General features: G+C 37.5%; 2 protein-coding genes across 2 annotated transcripts in view; both read left to right on the top strand.

Annotated features, from left to right (window-relative positions):
• The window catches only part of IPO11 (importin 11), a 333,704-nt gene that overhangs the window by 163,214 nt on the left and 161,048 nt on the right, over nt 1-9,442 (top strand). The window lies entirely within an intron of this gene.
• Nucleotides 1-9,442, top strand: part of KIF2A (kinesin family member 2A) — a 56,789-nt gene that overhangs the window by 657 nt on the left and 46,690 nt on the right. The window lies entirely within an intron of this gene.

Here is a 9,442-nt window from a genome sequence, read left to right as displayed (position 1 = left end):
GCGGGGGGCGGGGATGGGGCGACGGAGGGAGGAAAGGCCTTCAACGTAAAGAAATAACTTCTGGTTGCTCTGGCGTACGAGCCGCGCTCTGAAACAACGACACGACAGTATGGCTTGGCAGAAATGCCTTTGGACACAAAGCTCGGTGGTGTTATTTTCACGTGTTCTTTATGACTAAAACGTGAGAAGAGCGCTCGGTGTTTGTGCCTGTGGGTTGTCATTTCTCCGTTGGGGATCCAGTGTTTCACATCCTGCCCAGCATCTCCTGGTGGGAAGGATCTTTTGTGCTGTCTAGAAATACATGTGAATAAATGAGGGGGGTGTGTGTGTGAGACAGGTTTAGGGTGCTAACGCTTCAGATTTAGCGGGTAGGAGAGAACTGAAATGGGAAGTTCACTGGCTGAAGCAATGGCAGGTCACTCATGACTTCAGAGAATGTCATCTGTTCTTGGCTCTGTGAGGTCTGTGAAGCCGGCTAAATCAGGGTGGGGTTCTGCTGGGATCTTCTGGAAAATCTTTTTTTTTTTTTTTATTACCCCTCCAGGTTTCAGGAACTTGCTGAGAAATAAGTGGATGTTTCTAAGGGAAGAAAGATCTGGAGGTCAAAGACACTGAAGTTAGCATGGTTTTGTCATGAGGCAGGAAACAAGCAGCCAGCAAGCTTTATGCAGCTTGGCTTTCTTGTGTCCCATACTGTAGTTCAACCCTACAATAAAATAATGATTGGTGTTGGCTGGACACTGTGCTAAACATAAGCCCTCAATTTGTGCTTAATGGCTTGTCTGTCATGTGAAGAATCTGATAGGTCTGGCAGTTATTTGCATAACTCCTGCAGATCTCTGTCTGGGGTTTCAGAAAACCTCACTGTAGCAACTTGTAAAACTGTTTTCCTGAGGTCTGTGTGAACTTCTAATAAATGTTACTGCTTGGTTTGTATGCCTTTGGAAAATAAGCTGTGAGAATGCTTTGCTGCTTTTTTTTTGCACCCTCTGCAGGGTTCTGCTCACATTTAATGCCAGAAGTGAGGACAGTAACTCTTGACTATAACAATACTTATTTTTGCTACTGTTAGTGGTTTACATATTTTGCTGTATCACACATGCTATGCAGCACATTAAATATATTTAACACATGAGTAATATACTAGAGGGGGGATGCCTTCACAGCAGTTCCTCAAACTATAGGGTTTTGAGTATTTATGTTAGCTTGGTCCTTGTGTGAGTAACCAGGCTGCAGTGTCATACCAATTAGTGGGTCCATGTTACTGTGAGGCTTGCTTTTTTTTTGTTGGGACAGGTGGAGGAGATGCCCCATTTTGGCTCAGGCTGCTGCAGCTTTGTGTCATTCTCTTCCTATGAAACTGTAGGAGAAACTGTCCTGGTATGTGTCAGGGAGCATTTTGAGAAAGGTATCAAAGGACAGCCAGCACTAGACTGCATTATCTTTCAGAAGGTAGGTTTCCAACCTGAGCTGTGGTTGCACAGGCAATCGAAATTAATCTAGCTGCTTCTAACAAGGGGAGGGTCTTGCTGTCTGTGCCTCTGTCAGCTGTGTTGTTCCTACAAACTCTCCTATCCAGCGTGGCCAATGTTATTTTTTTTTATTTTGATGTTTTAATACATTAATTAAGAATTTGATTCACTAAACATGATAGAAAACTTTTGGATGTGCTAGTTAGTGAGTTCCAATGGTTCACAGAGGGATCTGTGACCCAAACAGTATTTGTGTGTAGGAAATGTGTAGCCAGGATGAAGTCTTTACATATGATCTTCTGGTTTAGTAACAGGGAGCTACCTGAATCTGCTCTACCCAGAACTGTATCCTGGGTAGAATCAGGGCTGTGTATCATACTAGCTACCCTTGCACAATTAAAACTGTTTAAGAAACTGTTGGAGAAAGTGGTGTGTTGGTCTGGGCTTTTTTTTTTACATGTTGTTGGATCTATAGGGAGTCTTTTTTAAAAACTAAATATTATTTTGAGAGGTATGTATAGTAATTCTTTAAAATGTCCTTATTTACCTATTTGACAAATCCAGAGAAAAATAAAGTTTTACTTTGTTAATGGGGTCATTTGGAAAAGTATGCATTTTTTCCCATCCATCTACCAAATAATGTTAAACACTTTTCTGAATACAGAGTTTTATTAATTCCAGATAACTCTGTTTTCCTTTAAATAAAATGAAAACCTAACTGAAAAGCATTCTTTTTATGAAACATCAATGTTAACAAGTCATACTTGTTCACTACAACAAAATTGCAAAGACATGCAAAACACAATGAATGTGAGAATGAGATGAGAACATTCTGGAAAGAAAAGTTACATATTCTTTCGTTTTGATGAGTTCTAATTAGTCTTAAGTGTTTCATGAGAGATTTCTTATAGGACTGAATAGAAAATAAATGTTGTACAAATAAAAGGCATTGTTAGAAATCATGACCAAAACCACATGAAAATCAGTGTTTGGATTAAACCCAACATTTTGAAGGACTGACGCTGCAGAGCTGCTTGCTGTGTATCTGTTTTTTCTCAGTGGATAAACATTGAAATAAATGCTATCTAGAGTTGCAAGTATTATTTCCATTTACAGTTGGAATAACTAGTTATGTTCATGAAATGTAAGAGCATACTAAGTGGTCAGCTAGTTTGACTTTTTTATAATAATTTCTGTTACGGAAATTTACTACTTATTTCTATCTTGGAAATGGCAAAGAACTACTTGATTTTAGTTGCAAATTTCTAAGAATGGGCTGCATTTCCAGTCTTGAAAAATGTGCCTTATCACATGGAAGCTTAGGGAGGTGGTGAAGGAGTCAGAAGGTACCTTCAAGACCCGCTGCAATGCTCCTGTCCAGAAGCTGCTCCTTATTGAGGTCTAACTATGGGCATTTGTCTGCTGGCAAATTCCTTTTACACAAATAATAGTAATAGCCCGCTGCTTTATACGTAAACTTATACCTGTATCTGCACTTCTTGTGCGTTATCCCATTAATGAGGACGGAGAGTATATAACTGTTTGGAGAAAGACTGTCTCACATTTTTTTCCCCATAAATTAATTTTTTGCTGAAATAGGATAAATATCTTGTGCCTTGCAGCCCTTTAGTAGGTTGATTGGTGTTTTTACTTTTTCAGTCCAATTGGGTTCTGTCCACTTCCTCCTCAGGCTCTTACTATTCTCTCTGTCTTTGCAGATCTGAAATACTACTTAGAAAGGCAGAGAAACTAATTATATATTTGCTCATTTTGAAAGTGGTGGCAGGGAATACATATATTCTGATCTCACTGTGTCAAATAATGTAACAGGCATGAGGAGAAGGGACTTCCGTGTAATTGGAAGGGTGACTCAAGATTTGACTGAGCTAGGAAAGGAAAAATGGTGAATTTTTAGGGACTAACAATCAAATGGTGTAAAAAAGGAAAATCGTAAGACAAGAACAGGAGAGCTGTTAGTGAAGGAGGAAACTTAAAACTCATAAAGGAGAATAGACTAGGTACAGTTGTCATGTGGAACTTGTTACCAGAGGAGATGGAGGCTGGAAGCATAGCACAATTTTAAGAAGGATGGTAGGAATCTCTAGTTTTACATTAAAAATTAAGAAAACCCAAACACACCAGCAACTGTAAAAGGTAGTTTCTGTTCTTCCTAAGTCTGTAGTTTAAATAACTTCTAACTCAGGGGAGGTAGGAAGAAATCTTCCCTGTGGCTGTGTTATTTTTAATTGCCTACTTAAGAATTTTCTTCACTTGTCTCTGAAGCATCTGGAACAGGTCACGGTTGAAGATAATACGCCTAGTCCAAAACCCTACTGCCAGCTCCCCTCTCCTTGGGCTTGCCAAAACATCATGGTAACTGGTTCACCTTCAAACACAAATGAGACTAAATTTTTGTAATGATCTGGGCTGTAATTTTTTTCTTTAAAGCCCAGCTTCTGTGAAATTAATGTTTCTCAGAGTTGAGATGTCTGTAGCACCCTCTGTCCTCTAGGTAATCCTGTGTGATGATCTTGGTCTTTATGTACAGCTCTCAATAGCAGCAATGATTTTATAGCAGGTTAGAAAGTATAATGACACTGTAAAAATTCTGTTCAGGTTTGAATAGTCACCCTATTTTACAACCTCTTGAGGATATATTTAAATGGCAAAGTGCCTTTATTCTTTCCTTTGGTGACGTATATCCGTTAGTTCCCTATGATTAAGACTTTTTTGTTACCCCATTTAAGTCATTTGACTCAATTACCAAATCCCTGTGTAAGCCATATGGACACAGTATGTCTTTGTCCTTCCACAGTGGCAGATCACACACAGGGTTTCAAGTCTGCTAATGCTGATCAAGTTGATGGGTCCAACGCTTAGGCTACTTATCCGGTGTAGGTTCTCATAGTGTTACATTGGTTCTGGGAATTGTTTCTAGAGAAGTGTTGACCGGGAGGATGTGTGAAATTTTCTGTGTCCTTTTTGAAATCACTTTTTAAGCATTCTGCTTTTGTTATGCAGTAAGTGGATTTTTACTGTAAGTCACAGATTCTCATATATTTATGTAGGCCTTCTGTATTTTGTATAAATAGCTTTTGAATGACAAGAGTTGAGTCCTAATCTTTCTAGAATCTTCTCTTTGTTCCGTAAGTGCGTTTAATACAGTATTACATACTGGTAGTAATGTCTAATGTGGCTGCTAGGATTACACAGCTTGTATTGCATATTTTTTTCCCCTCTAATCATGTTGGGGGAGTGGGGAATCTATCCTTCGTTTCTGTTTGATAGGTAGTTATTGCACTTTCCCCCCACTCTCTACAGTTGCCTGGGCCCAGTTTCGTTTGTCTTTTGTTTTTATGCCTTTATGAACTGAAGACTTTGCCATGCTGCTAGAGCACCAAGCATGGTTTCTCACCTTGTCAAGGTGGGAAGAGATGATGAATCGTCAGGAAGCGGTCATACCTGACTGAATAGTAATTCATTGCAAAAGTATCTCTTTTTATTTGATTTAGAAAGTAAATGAGCCTTTTGAGTTCTAATATATTTACTTACCATAGGACAGTGTTGAGAAATTCATGTTTACCAGGTGAGCTCCTTTCCTAGAGCAAAAAATCTGTAGTATATGTGTTGGCTTGACCTGTGGGATGTGCCACTCTGATTTTTTTTGTGCTTGAGGCATAAGTAGCAGAATAGAGTAAATTTGTGTCATTGCTTTGTTCTTAAGTTCTTCCATTGTAAATGTGTACTGCTTATATCATGAAGTGTGTTTGTTCTTTTCAAAAACTTTTTTCCCATTTTACTATCTGTTAGGTTATCTTGTCTTCCTCACTGTACTGTATGACCAGACTCGAACAGGATCAGGAAGAGAATGCTGTGGTGAACCCATGGTGAACTCCAGTATGTAGTGTTCACTGTAATTGTTTGCAGTATGTTTAGCTCATAGAGGAAGAGAATTCTGTGACTTTTGAGATGTTAAAGGTTTATGCTAGCTTTTCAGAGTAAAGCTGAATTTCTAATGTAATGCCAAAACTGGGATGCAGAAGTCTACAGTAAGGACTACCAAGCAGTCTTGACTTTGTCCACTAGGAAGTATGTGTAGTAAACAGAATATATGGCCAAGCATGACGGTCTTTGTAATTTAAATTGAGGAGTTTTTAAGAAGACATAGGCTTTTAGTTAAAATTATTTGGAAGTGTAAATAATTTCAGCTGTAGGGTAGAAGTTTTTTGTGGAGCTGTAATACATTTTTTGTTGTATCTGATGATGTATTTCAAAAACATGAACAAACCCTCAGGTATATGAACAATTCTTTTTACTTGCTTGAAAGCTTATTTATGTTTTCCAGTTTTACTGCATGTGTCTTTTCAGAAGTATTTAGGTTTTTGAAGGGAATAGGTATGGTTCCTTCTAATGTATTTTTTTTAAAAAAATGCTTGCAGTTGTATATTCCAAACTTTTATTGTGACTTGGTATTTGGAGCTTTATTTTAATTGTTCTCAATACTGAACAGAACATAGACACTGAAAGAAATGTTCCTGGCTATACTGTTTGGATCAATTTTCCCTGGGTCTTGGTAGAGATTTTTATACTTATGCAAGACTGCTAGACAGTCATCATAATTAAGTTGGCTACAGTTAATTTTGACTATTGGTATGATTTCATAGCTGTTAAACATTTTAAATTCGGCTGCTTTTGTGTGTCCACTGTGTTAGTTTCTAGTTAGATATGTTGTAGGGAAGTGAAGAAGGGAGGGAGGGAGGGAGGGCGGGGAACCAAAGCTATTGCAATCCAGATGTAGATCGTTTTAAAATGCTGTTAGCTATATCCTCAAACCTGTTCATATTGTGTATGTGTGTACACAGGTATGAGTACTGTCCCTTCTTTTTGTGTCATTGTTCCTGTCCTTAAAACATTCATAGTTTTATATTGCTGTTAGAGTATGATTTTTTTATTTCCACCTGAAGAATTAAAAAGCCTATAGTTTCCTATAGTGTTCCCACTATAGAAATAGTCAGGTGATTGACATGATTTTCCTACGCCTTTGGCCTCTGTAGAGGGACACTTTGAATTCTGATAGCTATAAGACAATACTGTGTCTTAAACCCTGGAAATTTGTTTTGTTCTTGTCCTCAGAAGGTATCACGATGAACAGGTCACTTGCGGCTTCAAACATCCATAAACCGCTGATTTACCAGGAGTCAGCGAAGTACACCTGCCATGTTACATGCTTTTCTCAAGTAGACCCACCATTGGAGGTAGAACAGGGAGGTAGATGTTCTTTTCTTGTGCCATTCTTCTCCAGGCCTGGTAATTGCTCCTAGGAAACAGAGCAGTCACAGGTAGTAGTTCTCTGGGAGGGTGTTACAAAGATAGCGTTGCCATTTCGCTGTTACGAAGTGTTCTGTGGAGTTAATTTTGATGTCTTTGAATTTGGTCATAGCTAAATATGTAAAACTAGATTTTACATGTTAGACAAAAGGTAATTAAGCTGTGTGAAAAATTACATTAAAATTCCTTTCCTGGAAAAAAAGAATTAATTTATCAAGTTTATGCTTATCAGTTTGCTGTTGGTTTTGGTTTTTTGTTTGGTTTTTTTTTATATGTGTGTACTGCACTGAGTCATTTACATGAGTAGAACATGCCTAGAAGACTTTTGATAACTACTATTACCATCCAAATTCAGTTGTTTCATGTTGCTAGGAACACAAGTTAATTTTAGAATTGCTTAGTTAAAAGGAGTAGGTACAGGTTCTTGAAGATAACTCTAAAAATGTGTGTGTAGCCAAAACGTCAACTGACATTTTAAATAATGTGAATTATCAGTTAGATTTAGTAATTAAGCCATCTGATTTTTTTTTTTTTTTTAACGAGATCTTGTTTAGCAACACTGAGTCTGGTCTTATAGTTGACTCTGGAGAAAGAAGAATAAGAGATTTTGCTGCTTAAAGGCTTCAATATGGTAGAAGAGTTTATTGTTGTTGTTTTGGTTTTTTTTTTTTCTTAATTTGAATAATATCCTTTTAGTATAGCTTATTGTTTTTACCTAGTGGCAGTTCTGGTTGCATCAGGCGTAAGATGCATTTAAGTTTCTCAGACTTGTAAAGGGAACAGTGTGCTGTATTCCTTGCCACTTCTGCAATACCAACACTGTAAAACTAATTGTCTGATCCCAAGCAGTAACAAGTGACTTCAGGTAACTTACAGATAACAAAAATCTTTTACCTTGGTTTCATTTTTATGGGTGGGTGGTCGTGCTTTTCACATGTGGAAAGGTTAACCTGCTTACAAGTTATCAGTAATCCCACTGAAACTTCATCAAGTGCAAGTTTGAGTTTCTCATGGCTCTCATCAGGCACTGACAGCTCTACAATCCAGGGCATCAGAAGTGTGAGTATTTTTGGTCTCTTTTGTTACTTACCAGATAGCATGTTAGGAGTTGCCTTCTATGGATGAACACACTGAATGTGTGATTGGAGGGAGGTGGGCTTTGTTTAAAACTTTTTCTTTAGAAGCAAGGTGGTTGCATACTTGTGGCTTTTTAGAGCTTGGCTCTAGGGTTTTTGTTGCTCAGTACTGCACATTTTGTAGTCAATAAAATGTGTTACTTTATATGTATATAAAATAATTTTATACTTTATATGTAGTGGCTGAACTACACATGGACTGTGAGGTGTGTTTCCGACCAATCTATAGAAGTGCTTGCTAGAGATGCATGCATGCATAGTGATGTGGTAATGAAGATCTCTGGCTCTAGGAGGAGGGCGGTGGAAATGAATTCAGTCTGAAAAGCACATGCGCACTTAAGTTTTGGAATAATCCAGGTTTTTGCTTTGATTTTGGGTTATGTTTATATGTTTTTCTATACTTTTATGAATTGAACTTCCTGGTTCATTCTGACATTTTAATAGGATAGAAAATCAGGTGGTGATGAATGAGGTGTCTATAAATCACAGCCTGATGTTTTTTTAAGTTACAATAAGCTTTCATTAAACACAGAGAAGAATTAAAATATTATTTTTCTTGTTGCTTTGTGCTTTTAGAACCTTGTTAAGATAAGGGAAAAATGTGGGATTAAAGGCTTCTGAGTATTAATCAGGAGCAACAGTTAGCAGTTCTGTAATAAATTTATGTTTAGTAAGAATATTTACCATTATATAGTAAAGTAAGGGGGGGAAAAAAAAACAACAAAAAAACCCAACACAAAAACAAGCAAACAAAAAAAACAAACAGCAAAACACTATTTGACAGAGTGGGTCATGAAGGACAAATGGGTACCATTTGAAAACATCTATAGAAGGTGCTGGTAGAAATTTTTTGTGTGATGCAGTTAGCTATTGTTTCTAGGCAGCTACTGTCAGCTTCTGAGAAAAGTAGAGAAAATAATGAAAAGGAGGTCTCTGCCATTTATTCAAGCAAGAAACAAAATGAGAAGGGGGGAAGGGAGGGAGGAGGCTGGCCAAGTCATCTCAATCTTTTGGCAGAGGGTATTCACCATGCTACAGGAATCCACCACAGTCTTAAATCCTGTTACTAAAACAATTTCAGCAACCACTAAATGCCAATGCTGTTTGAAAGATATAGTGGACTGCATCTAGTTTTTCTCCTACATATCATAGCTGTATTGAAATTTATACTGAACACAGAGGACTTTGATCTGCAAAAGTATTTAGTATTCTGGAGAGGGACTTTCAGAAACATTTTAAAAAGATGTTACAGAAGCTGCCTGCAAAATTGTCTTAAAGGACTCCAAGGAATTGCTGACTAAATGTGCAAAAAGGTGTCAAATTATGCTCAGTTTTCCAAAACTAAAAAAATACATGTAAGAAGACTTTGGACTATTCCTGCAACTTGTTTACAAGTTGTCAACTCATAGGGAAGATGTGAATGTCATTACCAGGAATTGAATGAAAACCTTCACTTATGCAGTGGCAGTGAAAGAAAAAAGTAATAGAGAACAGAAAATACTATCA

Source organism: Athene cunicularia (assembly GCF_003259725.1).
Source record: "Athene cunicularia isolate RWA chromosome Z unlocalized genomic scaffold, athCun1 chrZ_part1, whole genome shotgun sequence".
Lineage (NCBI taxonomy): Eukaryota > Metazoa > Chordata > Aves > Strigiformes > Strigidae > Athene > Athene cunicularia.
Note: the sequence above shows the minus strand (reverse complement) of the source record. Positions and strands in the feature narration are given on the sequence as shown.